This window comes from Anomaloglossus baeobatrachus, chromosome 7, assembly GCF_048569485.1.
Source record: "Anomaloglossus baeobatrachus isolate aAnoBae1 chromosome 7, aAnoBae1.hap1, whole genome shotgun sequence".
Classification (NCBI taxonomy): domain Eukaryota; kingdom Metazoa; phylum Chordata; class Amphibia; order Anura; family Aromobatidae; genus Anomaloglossus; species Anomaloglossus baeobatrachus.
In genome coordinates, this window is record NC_134359.1 from 231,557,533 (window position 1) to 231,570,662 (window position 13,130).

General features: G+C 51.3%; 1 protein-coding gene across 1 annotated transcript in view; it reads right to left on the reverse strand.

Annotated features, from left to right (window-relative positions):
• The window catches only part of LOC142245319 (DNA repair endonuclease XPF-like), a 115,093-nt gene that overhangs the window by 5,260 nt on the left and 96,703 nt on the right, over positions 1 to 13,130 (reverse strand). The gene's annotated exons all lie outside the window — the stretch shown is intronic.

Here is a 13,130-nt window from a genome sequence, read left to right on the forward strand (position 1 = left end):
AGTGGCCAGGGGGTGACGCTGCATGTTTGGGGAGCTCGCAGTGGCCAGGGGGTGACGCTGCATGTTTGGGGGGCTCGCAGTGGCCAGAGGGTGACGCTGCATGTTTGCGGGGCTCGCACTGGCAAGGGTGTGACGCTGCATGTTTGGGGGGCTCGCACTGGCCAGGGGGTGACGCTGCATGTTTGGGGGGCTCGCACTGGCCAGGGGGCGACGCTGCACGTCTGTGGGGGGGGGGGGCTCGCGGAGGGCGACGCTGCACGTCTGTGAGGGGGCTCGCGGAGGGCGACGCTGCACGTCTGTGGGGGGTTCTCGCGGAGGGCGACGCTGCACGTCTGTGGGGGGGCTCTCGCGGAGGGCGACGCTGCACGTCTGTGGGGGGGCTCTCGCGGAGGGCGACGCTGCACGTCTGTGGGGGGGCTCTCGCGGAGGGCGACGCTGCACGTCTGGGGGGGGCTCGCGGAGGGCGACGCTGCACGTCTGTGGAGGGCGACGCTGCACGTTTGGGGGGGGCTCTCGCGGGGCAGTGGTGCGTGTTGTGGGGGCTCTCGCGGGGCAGCGGTGCGTGTTGTGGGGGCTCTCGCGGGGCAGCGGTGCGTGTTGTGGGGGCTCTCGCGGGGCAGCGGTGCGTGTTGTGGGGGCTCTCGCGGGGCAGCGGTGCGTGTTGCGGGGCAGCGGTGCGTGTTGCGGGGTCTCTCGCTGGGCAGCGTTGCGGGGTCTCTCGCTGGGCAGCGTTGCGGGGTCTCTCGCTGGGCAGCGTTGCGGGGTCTCTCGCTGGGCAGCGTTGTGGGGTCTCTCGCTGGGCAGCGTTGCGGGGTCTCTCGCGGGGCAGCGTTGCGGGGGCTCTCGCTGGGCAGCGGGGCGCGTTGCGGGGGCTCCCGCTGCCCAGCGAGAGCCCCCGCTGCCCAGCGAGAGCCCCAGCGAGAGCCCCCCGCTGCCCAGCGAGAGCCCCCCGCTGCCCAGCGAGAGCCCCCCGCTGCCCAGCGAGAGCCCCCCGCTGCCCAGCGAGAGCCCTTGCATAAGAGGATCAGGGGCTGCTAAAAACAGAAAATAAACTGTCAGCAAGATCTGAACAGCCCCTCCCCGACGTGCAGCCTCTCTCCCTGCGAGCCCCCCCAACATGCAACGTTGCCCCCTGCTTAGTGCACCCTGCAAGCCCCCCCAAAGTGCAACACTGCCCCCTGCCCAGAGCGAGCCCCCCAGACGTGCAGCGTCGCCCCCTGCCCAGTGCGAGCTTCCCAAACGTGCATCGCCCCCTGCAAGCCCCCCCAAATGTGCAGCCCCCTGTCCAGTGCGAGCCCCCCCCCCCAACGCTCCACCCCCGCTGCCCAGCGAGAGCCCCCGCAGTGCCCCCGGGGGCTCTCGCTGGGCACGGGGGGGGCGCGATGCGGGGGCTCTTGCGTGGCGGGGGAGGCTTGGGGGGGGCTCGTGGGGAAGCGCGTTTGGGAGGTTCGCACTGGACAAGGGGCTATACTGCACATTTGGGGGGGCTTGCAGGGGGCGATGCTCCATGTTTGGTGGGGCTCGCAGGGAGAGGATGCACATTTTAGTGGGGCTCGCACTAGGTAGGGTGTGACGCCGAACTTTTGGTGGCTTGCAGGGTGCACTAGGTAGGGGGCAATGTTGCACGTTGGGGGGGTGCTCGTGCTGGGCAGGGGGCTGTGTTGCACGTTGTGGGTGCTGGGCAGGGGGCTGTGTTGCACGTTGTGGGTGCTGGGCAGGGGGCTGTGTTGCACGTTGGGGGTGCTGGGCAGGGGGCAGTGTTGCACGTTGGGGGGGCTCGCAGGGAGAGAGACTGCACGTCGGGGGGGGCTCGCAGGGAGAGAGACTGCACGTCGGGGGGGGCTCGCAGGGAGAGAGACTGCACGTCGGGGGGGATCACAGGGAGAGAGACTGCACGTCGGGGGGGGGATCACAGGGAGAGAGACTGCACGTCGGGGGGGGATCACAGGGAGAGAGACTGCACGGGGGGGGAATCACAGGGAGAGAGACTGCACGTCGGGGGGGGCTCACAGGGAGAGAGACTGCACGTTGGGGGGGGGGCTCACAGGGAGAGAGACTGCACGTCGGGGGGGGCTCACAGGGAGAGAGACTGCATGTCGAGGGGGGGGCTCACAGGGAGAGAGACTGCATGTGATACCAATGTGATATGACTGAAGAATGTGTGATTAGATAGGGATCATAATCAAAAGATAGGAGTGATCCCAGATATTATTTGACCTATCAATAATTCAGTATCAAAGAGATGTCCTTTGGATAACCAATTTCACTATGACCAAAGAATAAGATAATGAGGAAGTAACATTTACAGTTCCACTGACCGGAAACTTGTGGTTGGCTTAAAGACAGGTTTAAGGAAGCTTGCATATGAAATTTACGGCTCATTGCAATATTTCACTAACACTATGGTCAACTGTGGTCGGCCAGTTGACAACTGGCTAAATGTGCAGGAAATGTGCAGGAAGCTGCTGGTGCCCACAGCAGTTTGTGGTCAAGTTACATGAACATGACTCAACTGTCACATGCTGGTGACCATTTAAACACAACCTACAAAGTTTTCCTATAAAAATACACCGGACTCGCTTAATGTTAGGGAAAACCTTCCAGGACATTGAAGTGTACGTACGCACTGTTCCTGTGATGCAAGAGGCCGAGTTGTTGTTTCCTTATCATTAAATCGAGTCCCTCCGATGAGAAGGATTGCTACAACATAACGGTAATGTTGATGCATATTTCTGTTATTGTATAAGATTCTATGACTATAGTTCTAATGCCTGTGTACCATTGATTATATTCATGTGCTATTAAAATAAATAGTATCTTGCTATAAAGAATATTAGTATTCGTGCCTGATTAGGATATCAAAATTCAAAAATTGTAAGAAAGCAGGTTGATATACCGCGCCGCGCCACACCACAGAAGCCAAAAGTTGTTAAAAGTAAATCCCTTGTTCTTTATTTTCACAGGTCTACTCGTTTCAGGGACATATCCGTCCCCTTCCTCAGGACAATGTACAGAAAATACTATATTTTTTCTAAAAAAAAAAATAATGAACAAGGGATTTACTTTTAACAACTTTTGGCTTCTGTGGTGTGGCGCGGTATATCAACCTGCTTTCTTACACTTTTTGAATTTTCTCATCACCGCGGGACCGCTGCCTCCCACACCATCACATCGTGATTTACATGCTTTGAAAGGGGTTGTGACTGGCACAACCGAACCAGGTGAGTTGACCTGCCAGTATTCACTTCCACGTGTATACCGGGTAAGACCCTATTTGCGCCTTATCTTTCCACAGTTATCTTATCTATATGATTAGGATATCAGTGAGCGCTTCGTAAGTACGGCCTTTCAGCCCCCTTTTTAGTAGAATTTAGCAAGACACTGCACGTCGGGGGGGGCTCTCAAGGAGAGAGACTGCACGTCGGGGGGGGGCTCGCAGGGAGAGAGACTGCACGTCGGGGGGGGATCACAGGGAAAGAGACTGCACGTCGGGGGGGGGATCACAGGGAGAGAGACTGCACGTCGGGGGGGATCACAGGGAGAGAGACTGCACGTCGGGGGTGGGGGGGCTCACAGGGAGAGAGACTGCATGTCGAGGGGGGGGCTCACAGGGAGAGAGACTGCACGTCGGGGGGGGCTCTCAAGGAGAGAGACTGCACGTCGGGGGGGGCTCGCAGGGAGAGAGACTGCACGTCGGGGGGGGCTCGCAGGGAGAGAGACTGCACGTCGGGGGGGGCTCGCAGGGAGAGAGACTGCATGTCGAGGGGGGGCTCACAGGGAGAGAGACTGCACATCGGGGGGGGGGCTCACAGGGAGAGAGACTGCATGTCGAGGGGGGGCTCACAGGGAGAGAGACTGCAAGTCGGGGGGGGCTCTCAAGGAGAGAGACTGCACGTCGGGGGGGGCTCACAGGGAGAGAGACTGCATGTCGAGGGGGGGGCTCACAGGGAGAGAGACTGCACGTCGGGGGGGGCTCTCAAGGAGAGAGACTGCACGTCGGGGGGGGGGGCTCACAGGGAGAGAGACTGCACGTCGGGGGTGGGGGGGCTCACGGAGAGAGACTGCACGTCGGGGGTGGGGGGGGCTCACGGAGAGAGACTGCACGTCGGGGGTGGGGGGGCTCACAGGGAGAGAGACTGCACGTCGGGGGTGGGGGGGGCTCACAGGGAGAGAGACTGCACGTCGGGGGTGGGGGGGCTCACAGGGAGAGAGACTGCACGTCGGGGGTGGGGGGGGCTCACAGGGAGAGAGACTGCACGTGGGGGGGGGGTCACAGGGAGAGAGACTGCACGTCGGGGGTGGGGGGCTCACAGGGAGAGAGACTGCACGTCGGGGGTGGGGGGGCTCACAGGGAGAGAGACTGCACGTCGGGGGGGGGCCTCACAGGGAGAGAGACTGCACGTCGGGGGGGGGCTCACAGGGAGAGAGACTGCACGTCGGGGGTGGGGGGGGCTCACAGGGAGAGAAACTGCACGTCGGGGGTGGGGGGGGCTCACAGGGAGAGAGACTGCACGTCGGGGGTGGGGGGGGCTCACAGGGAGAGAGACTGCACGTCGGGGGTGGGGGGGCTCACAGGGAGAGAGACTGCACGTCGGGGGTGGGGGGGCTCACAGGGAGAGAGACTGCACGTCGGGGGTGGGGGGGGCTCACAGGGAGAGAGACTGCACGTCGGGGGTGGGGGGGCTCACAGGGAGAGAGACTGCACGTCGGGGGTGGGGGGGCTCACAGGGAGAGAGACTGCACGTCGGGGGTGGGGGGGGCTCACAGGGAGAGAGACTGCACGTCGGGGGTGGGGGGGGCTCACAGGGAGAGAGACTGCACGTCGGGGGGGGGAAGGGGCTTGCAGGGCGTGCTGAGCAGGGGGCCGTGTTGCATGTTGGGGAGGAGGGCTCGCACAGGGAACTGTGTTATTAATCTTTTCCCTTTGTTTTTCAAATACAGTTTGTGACTACTGGCAACTGGGTGTAATTGCCCCCCGTCGTCCCACCTTAGAGACCGAGAGAACAGTGAGGTGTAATCCACATCCTCCTCCTGTGTCCTCCCATGTATTCAGCAAGAGGATTTTTATGGTAAATGGTGAAATACAATTTTTACACCTAAAACGCACGGGACTTGGATACAAAAGATTTTTTTTTCTTTCATTGTTGCCGATGTCCAACATGGCTTAATTCTACGTATTGATTTGTAAAGTTGATTGTTACAGTATATATTTGTATCCCCTACCTACTGTCTCCCCCTCCCTAATTACCCTGTAGACTGTAAGCCCCTGAGGGCAGGGTCCGCTCCCCTCTGTACCCGTCTGTCAGGATTGGTTTATTCACTGTAATTTATATCTATTTTGTGTTACCCGTTCCCATGTGCAGCATGGAATCAATGTTCTCTATAAAAATAAAACTGTATAAATATTTCTCCTTTTTGTTAGAATTATTGATACTTGTTTTAATAAAACTGTTCTAGACGTATGGGCTGAATGTTCTTTTCTATATTGATAACTTTCGGTGTGACATTAGTGATCAGTCACTGCCGGTTGGATCTGTATCGGGCTGTGTTCACACATTGCTGTAGGTAACTTCCACTCCTCACATGTAGACCCACAGTAAATTGTTCAGATCTTGCTAACAATGTATTTTCTGTCTTTAGCAGCCCCTGATCCTCTTATGCCCCACATATATTAGGCCCCAGTCCTGTTTCTCGGTGTTTCCCTCTTTTTGTGGCAGCATAACTCCATGAGGCTCACACCGCTTGATTCAGGTCGTTTGGGGTGAAACCTTCTTCTTTTTTTTTTTTTATTTAAAGGGATGTAAGTCGCTGAGGGTCTGAAGCTGGTGCCACCGCTGTTCCATAGGACAGGCTCTGGCAGAGGTCACACTACATATTTTACAGAGGGGTAACAATATGCCTTAGAAAGTTTGAGAAGTATTTTTAGCCTCTGAGGAGAAAATCATAATTTGAAACACAAAACAATAGTACATACAGTAGATGGGTATCCATAAGGCCCCTTTCAGATGTCCGTGTTTAAACAGTTGCAAGTCACACGTGCCGGTATGGTCGTCCATGTTGTATCGGTAAAAAAAGTAAGACACTGAAATTAATGGGTTTTTTCTTTTTGTAAAGCCTGAAAAATTATAAATACATTTATAAAGATTAAATAGAACAGATAGTCAGCTTGACCAGCTGTTTTACACTATTTTTATTTTGTAATTTAAAAAAATAAATGACGCGGGGTCCCCCCAATTTTCATGTCTAGAGCACAGGAACAGCAGCAGCTGCAGGCATCCCGCAGTTGTCTGCTGTACCTTGGCTGGTTATGAAAAATAGGGTGGATCCCATGCTTATTTTTCAAATTTTTAGATTTAAAAAAAAATGTGGGGTCCCCTCCATTTTACTAAAAAACAGCCATGGTACAGCAGACAACTGGGGGATATTATTAGGGTGGAAAGGGCCATGGTTATTTGGCCCTTTCCAGCCTTAGGGCTCATGCGCACGTTGCGTACTTACATGCATTTACGCTGCGTTTAGCACTGCATCGTAATTGCATGCGTCCTGTGTTCACTGCCCAATCTATGTAATTGGGCATGAGACGTGCGCACATTGCTTTTTTTTTTAACCCAGCGATTTGGGTGCTAAAATTTTGACCCAAATCCGTGCGTTCATAAAAGCAGCATGTCAATTATTCTGTGCGCTATGGATGCAGCTCCCGCTCTGTCTATGGTGGGGGCAGCATCCCAGTGCGCATGAAATCGGCTTTTTTTTAACAAAAAAATGGCGTACATTATGCAGTGTTTCTGCAGCGATTTGACACGCACATGTGCTGTCAAATCACTGCAGAATATTCAGCAGTTACGTGCGCATGAGCCCTTACAATAGGAGCCCACAGACGCCTGAAAAGTGGAACATCCATTAGAGGCGCCAATTCTGGTGCTGGACTCTGCTCTTCCCGTTGCGCTGGTGTGATAGCAAATGGGGTAATATATGTAGGGTTGATGCCAGCTCCAGCTGGTATCAAGCCTTGGCATTAGTAATGGGTGGTGTCTAGCAGACACTGCCATTAGTAATCCAGTAGTTGAAATAAGAATAACAAAGTTTTTATTTGAACAAATAAACTCCGACTCGGCCCTCATTCACCAATTAATTTGATTTTTATAAATGAAAATTCCGCCGTAATCCATGGTGAGGTCCCATGACATTCCCCAAAAACAAACCTCAAAAGACATAAAAAGAATCATTCAATAAATAAAGACGAGACACCCTCTTTTCCAATTTATTTCTCTAGCAAAGCCATAATCCTGGTCTGCCGAAATCCAATTGGGGCGGCCATGTCGATCCTATACTGCTGTCACATTCAATGGAGAACCGATCGTTCCTCATTGATTGTGGGAGCGCACACACAAACTGCTGTGTATACTTCCGTTCGGTGACCTGCATCTCATAAGGTGAGCTCAGGTCACCGTAGGGACGCCCTCAGCAGTATGTGTGCGGGTGTGGCAGTGATGTCACGGGTTAATCGGAGTTCACAATGAACTCGAATGACATCCTGATGATACCCCTGTGACATCCGCGGTGTTGTGGGTGTCACGGCAGTAACGTCATGGGTTCATCTGAGTACCCAATGAACTTTGATGAACCCGTGAAGTCACTGTCACTACACCCGCATTAGCGTGGGTGTCGTCAGTATATCATCAGAGTTCCTTGGATACTCACCTGTCCCCAGCGATGCTGTCCCTGGCACTAGTGTCTCTGGTGGTGCTGCTTCCAGGTCCTCTGTGCAGTGCATATTCATTGAGTATAATGAGCGGGGATCAGAAGCAAGTGACAGCAGGGCTGGAGACAAGGGAGCATAAAAAAATAATTTTATTTCATAGACACGGATTTTCTCCTGTACGGGGTCATACGGATCACATCAGTGTGTGACACCCGTGCTGCTGGAGAAAAAACGGACATGTCTGCGTGCAGGGAAATGTGGGGCCACTCGGTCCATGTAAAAACATGCATGTGTGAGGAACACCATAGAATAACATGAGTACGTATGGCATCCGTGTTAAAAATGGATGTCACACATACCTGAAACGTATGGATAAAAATTCCCTGTTTTCCCAATCAGTGCAGGACTCAGTGATCGGACACTGATCAGCAGGTTATCACCGGGCCCATGGAGAGGTGATAACTTGTTTTCACTAAACAATCCCTTTAAGGCCCGTAAACAATCCCTACAATCGTTTGGCCGACAGCTCTCTCCTATCACATACAGGAGTGCTCGGACAAATGTTCTTGTGTTCTCTATTTGAGAGCAGATGTTGCCTCCTCTGGGGGTGGATTATCTTTCAAGAGAACAAAAGGATCAACAAGTGGAATTCAAACACGCCGGTTCCTTCCCTCCCTTTACATCCATTCTCGAGGTAAGTCGGGAAGCCCCCATACACATCAGATTGTTGTCTGATCCGGGCGACTTTAGCCCTGTGTATGGGAGCCTTCATGTAACCTGCATAAGGGCTTATTCAAACATCTATGCACGTCAGTACAATCTAGGAACACAATGCATGGACTGGGTGAGGCCGTCCTTATAGACAGTGCTGTGAGCTCAGAAATCATGAGCCTCAGTGCAGCAACTCCGATCCAGTCACCTCTGTAGTGAGATAGAATGGAGTTACTGTTCAGAGGGTTTTCCTTAGGCCAGAGTCACACTAGCATAAGGCATCGGATGAGGTATGCTAATGGCACTTGGATCAGGCTCTGCTGTGAGTGTGAGTCGAGTGTCATTATACAGTGATCGGATCACAGGTGTAGGGGAGAGGGAGGGATTAATCTCCATCTTCTCCATTAGTTGTCTCTGCGTGTATCCAGATGTCATCCGAGGGCAGTGCGATGTTTCACACGCACCCATAGACTTGCATGAGTACAAGTGAGTCCAGACTCCCTGCAATCGCAATATGCTGCCATTTTTCCTCAGTCCGATTGTGACTAAGACCCGCAACACACATCCGTTTTTTTTGTACGTGTGCGGTACGTATTTGCACGTACCGGAGACACGGAGACCCATGTTATTCAATGGTAGATGGCGCACACGTAAAATCACACGGAACGTGTGTCCGTGTGGTAAGTACGTGTGTGCGCTTTTCTACACGGACAACATGTCCGTTTTTGGCCGGCAGCACGCAGGCACGGACTCGCTGTAGTCTATGGGTCCGTGCCTGCACGGACCGCACACGGAGTATGTCCGTGTTCAGCACGTATCGTCCGTGTCCGTTTTTAATCACAAAATCTGAAACACTTGTTACAAATCTATCAGGTCAATTGATGGCAAACAAAAACACCAGGATCTCATGATGAATGATTAACAACGTTAATTGGGTAAGAATGCGGGCCTTTAAAAACGGACGGCACACGGACAGCACACGTACGTATTTTATGTCAATACGGACATTCCACACGCACACACGGCTCGCATACGCCATCACCACGGATGCCATACGTACCGGAGAAACGCCCCCAAAAAAATGGAACACGGACCCGAAAAACGGACCGTGTCACACGGACGTTTATTTTGCGGAAGTGTGTTTTAGGCCTAAAGAAAAGATCGCAAATCTGAGCTGCATCATTGTCTAACATGAAGCCGAGTGCAATGCGAGATTTTGTCAAGTCGTACGCCAGTGTGACTCTGGTCTTATAGACAGTACAGTGCCCAGAAATCATGAACCTCAGTGCAACAACTGCGATTTAGTCATCTCTGTACTGAGCAGTGGTGTAACTAGAGTTTGATGGGCCACACTGCAAAGTTTGGACCTGCCCCCGCCCCCCCAACACAGGCACACGGGGTACGGAATAATGCACCGACACTCGGGGTATGGGATAATGACACCAACATTTTGAGTACAGGATAATGACGTTAACGCTTGGCTCTTTCCCTCAGCACCCAGGTTTCCCATGGTCTGAAATCCTTCTTTCTATCATCACCCAGCTATACTATGTTCTAATATCCATCTTGTCCTCAGGACCCAGCATCCCTATGCTCTGATATTCATCTTCAGCACCCAGCTTTCCCATATCAGAGTATCGGAAAGCTGGGTGCTGCGGGAAAGAGCCTCTTTCCATCAGCACAAAACTTTCCCATCCCAAGCTTGGGTCTTTGTGCCCCTCGTATATATAGTTCTCCAAATACTATAATGACTCCCACATAGCCTTCCATATAGTATATTGGGTCCCACGTAACCCTTCATTTTATTAGAATGTGCCCCATTGTATTATAATGCATTTCCCATAGTTCCTCCATGTATAAGGTAGCTCTCATAGCCCTCCAATTATTATAATACAACTCCCATAGTCCTCCATATATTATAATGCACCTCCATAGTCCTCCATGTATAAGGTAGCTCTCATAGCCCTCCAATTTTTATAATACAACTACCACAGTCCTCCATATATTATAATGCACCCCCATAGTCCTCCATATATTATAATGCACCCCCATAGTCCTCCATGTATAAGGTAGCTCTCATAGCCCTCCAATTATTATAATAAAACTCCCATAGTCGTCCATATATTATACTGCACCCCATAGTCCTCCATATATTATAATGCAGCCACCATAGTCCTGCATGTATTATAATGCACTGCCATAGTCCGTCATGTTTTATAATGCACCCCCGTAGTCCATGGATAAGGTAGCCCTAATAGGCCTTCATACAGTATATTGTAATGCAGCCCCCATAGTCATGCATGTATTATAATGCACCCCACAGCTCACCATGTTTTATAATGCAGACCCCATAGGCCTCCATGTATAACAATGCAGCCCCCATAATCCTGCATATATTATAATTCAGCCCCCATAGTAGTCCATGTATTACTATATAATGAACTCCCATAGTACTCCATGTATTATAATGCAGCCTCCAAAGTCCTCCATATATTATACTGAACCCCATAGTCCTGTATATACTACACCCCATAGTCATCTATGTATAATTCACCCCATAGTACTCTATATATTATACTGCACTCAATAGTCCTCCATGTATTATACTGCACCCCATAGTCCTCCGTATATTATACTGCACCCCATAGTCCTCCATGTATTAGACTGCACCCCATAGTCCTCCGTATATTATACTGCACCCCATAGTCCTCCATGTATTAGACTGCATTCCATAGTCCTCCGTATATTATACTGCACCGCATAGTCCTCCATGTATTATACTGTACACCATAGTCCTCTGTATAATATACTGCACCTCCATAGTCCCATATGTATTATAATGCAGTCCCCATAGTCCTTCATATTGTATTATTCACCCCATAGTCTTTCATGTATTCTAATGCAGCCCTATGGTCCATGTATAAGGTAACGCCATTAGTCCTCATATACTGCAGCCCCCATAGTCCAATATGTATTATAACGCAGCCTCATAGTTCTTCATATTGTATTATGCAGCCCCATAGTTCTCCATGTATAATGCACCCTCGCATTCCATGTATAAGGTGTCCTTCATATTGTATTTTGCAGCCCCATAATCCTCTATATATAATGCACCCCTATAGTCCATGTATAAGGTAACTCCATTAGTCCTCCATATAATGCAACCTCCATAGTCATATATGTATTATAATGCACTCCATAGTCCTTCATATTGGATTATGCAGCCCCATAGTCCTCCATTTATAATGCACCCCTATAGTCCATGTAAAAGGGATCCTTCATATAGTATTATGCACCCCTAATATTCCTCCATATAGTATAATACACCCCTTATGTTCCTCCATATAGTAGTATACACCCCTTATATTCCTCCATATAACAGTGTGCACCCTTTATATTCCGCCATATACTAGTATGCAGCCCCCATAAAGTGCACCACCATATTGGGTGCCCCAATATAATATTGTGCGCCAACATATAGTTATATGCAGCCCCCATATACTATTTTGCAACCCCCATATAGTAGTATGCTTCCCCATAGTCCTCAGGCCGTCCTTTTTAAATACACAAATATACTCACTTCTCTTCATTCCCTCACTGCCCCAGTCTCCTCAGCGTGTGTCCACTGTTCTGCCACTCCGACATTTTAGCAAAGTGGCACGCAGTAGTGACGTCACCGCACTGCTCTGTGCTGACTAGAGATGAGCGAATCTCTTAAGGCTTGAGTTCGGTTTGTCGAACGGAGGCTCCGTTTGACGAACCTCTCAAACCCCATTGAAAACAATGGCAGGCAACCACAAACGCATAAAAACACATTATTCATGTATATATACAGTTAATAAACATTGCCATAACTCTTAAAGGTCCCCGCGATGCGTCCTGCACTCTGTCTCCCGCCGCTTTTCCTTCCGATAATCGCTGCGTCCTCCCGGTAACCAGCACTGATGATAGGACCTTCCGTGACGTCAAAAAAAGCATGTGACCAGTCACGTGTCCATTATCTCATTGGCTACAGACTGGTCACATGGCTAGACGTCATGCTAGGTCCTGTCAGTGCATCTCTCCGGTACGCGGTGATCGTTCCAGCATCTCCGTGTACCGGCGAAATGCTCTGCCACATGGTTGGCTTCCCCGTTCCTGAATGTGGGCGCTCTTTATAGAGTCAGCCCACATTCAAGGACTGGCTGCCACAGCCGGTGAATAACGGAGATCACCGTTGCTATAGCAACCTGCCTGTCAGCGGTGACGTCACCGCTTACAGCACGCAGCTTCTGCTCACTCAGTGAATAGACTGCACGGGAGAGCAGCAGCGTCTTCCTCCCATGCTGTGCTGTCTGATGTAGCAGAGCTGCATGGATTGAAGGAGAAAGAAGACAGAAGAGCAGGATCGTGGAGGGGTGAGAGGGAGTAATAAACATGGAGTCTCTAAGTGTGTCTGTGTATTTATTTCTATTAAAGTATTTTTTCTCTGTGTGGTGTCTTTTTTTTAACCCTTTATTGGAGATTTTTAATGGCCGGGTCAAACTTGCCTGACATTAAGAATCTCTGGCTTAATACTAGCTAGTAAAACAAAGCTAGTATTAACCCATTATTACCCAGCAAGCCACCCGGCTTCAGGGCTGCTGGAAGAGTTGGATACAGCGCCAGATGATGGCGCTTCTATGAAAGCGCCATTTTCTGGGGCGGCTGCCGACTGCAATTCACAGCAGAGGGGCCC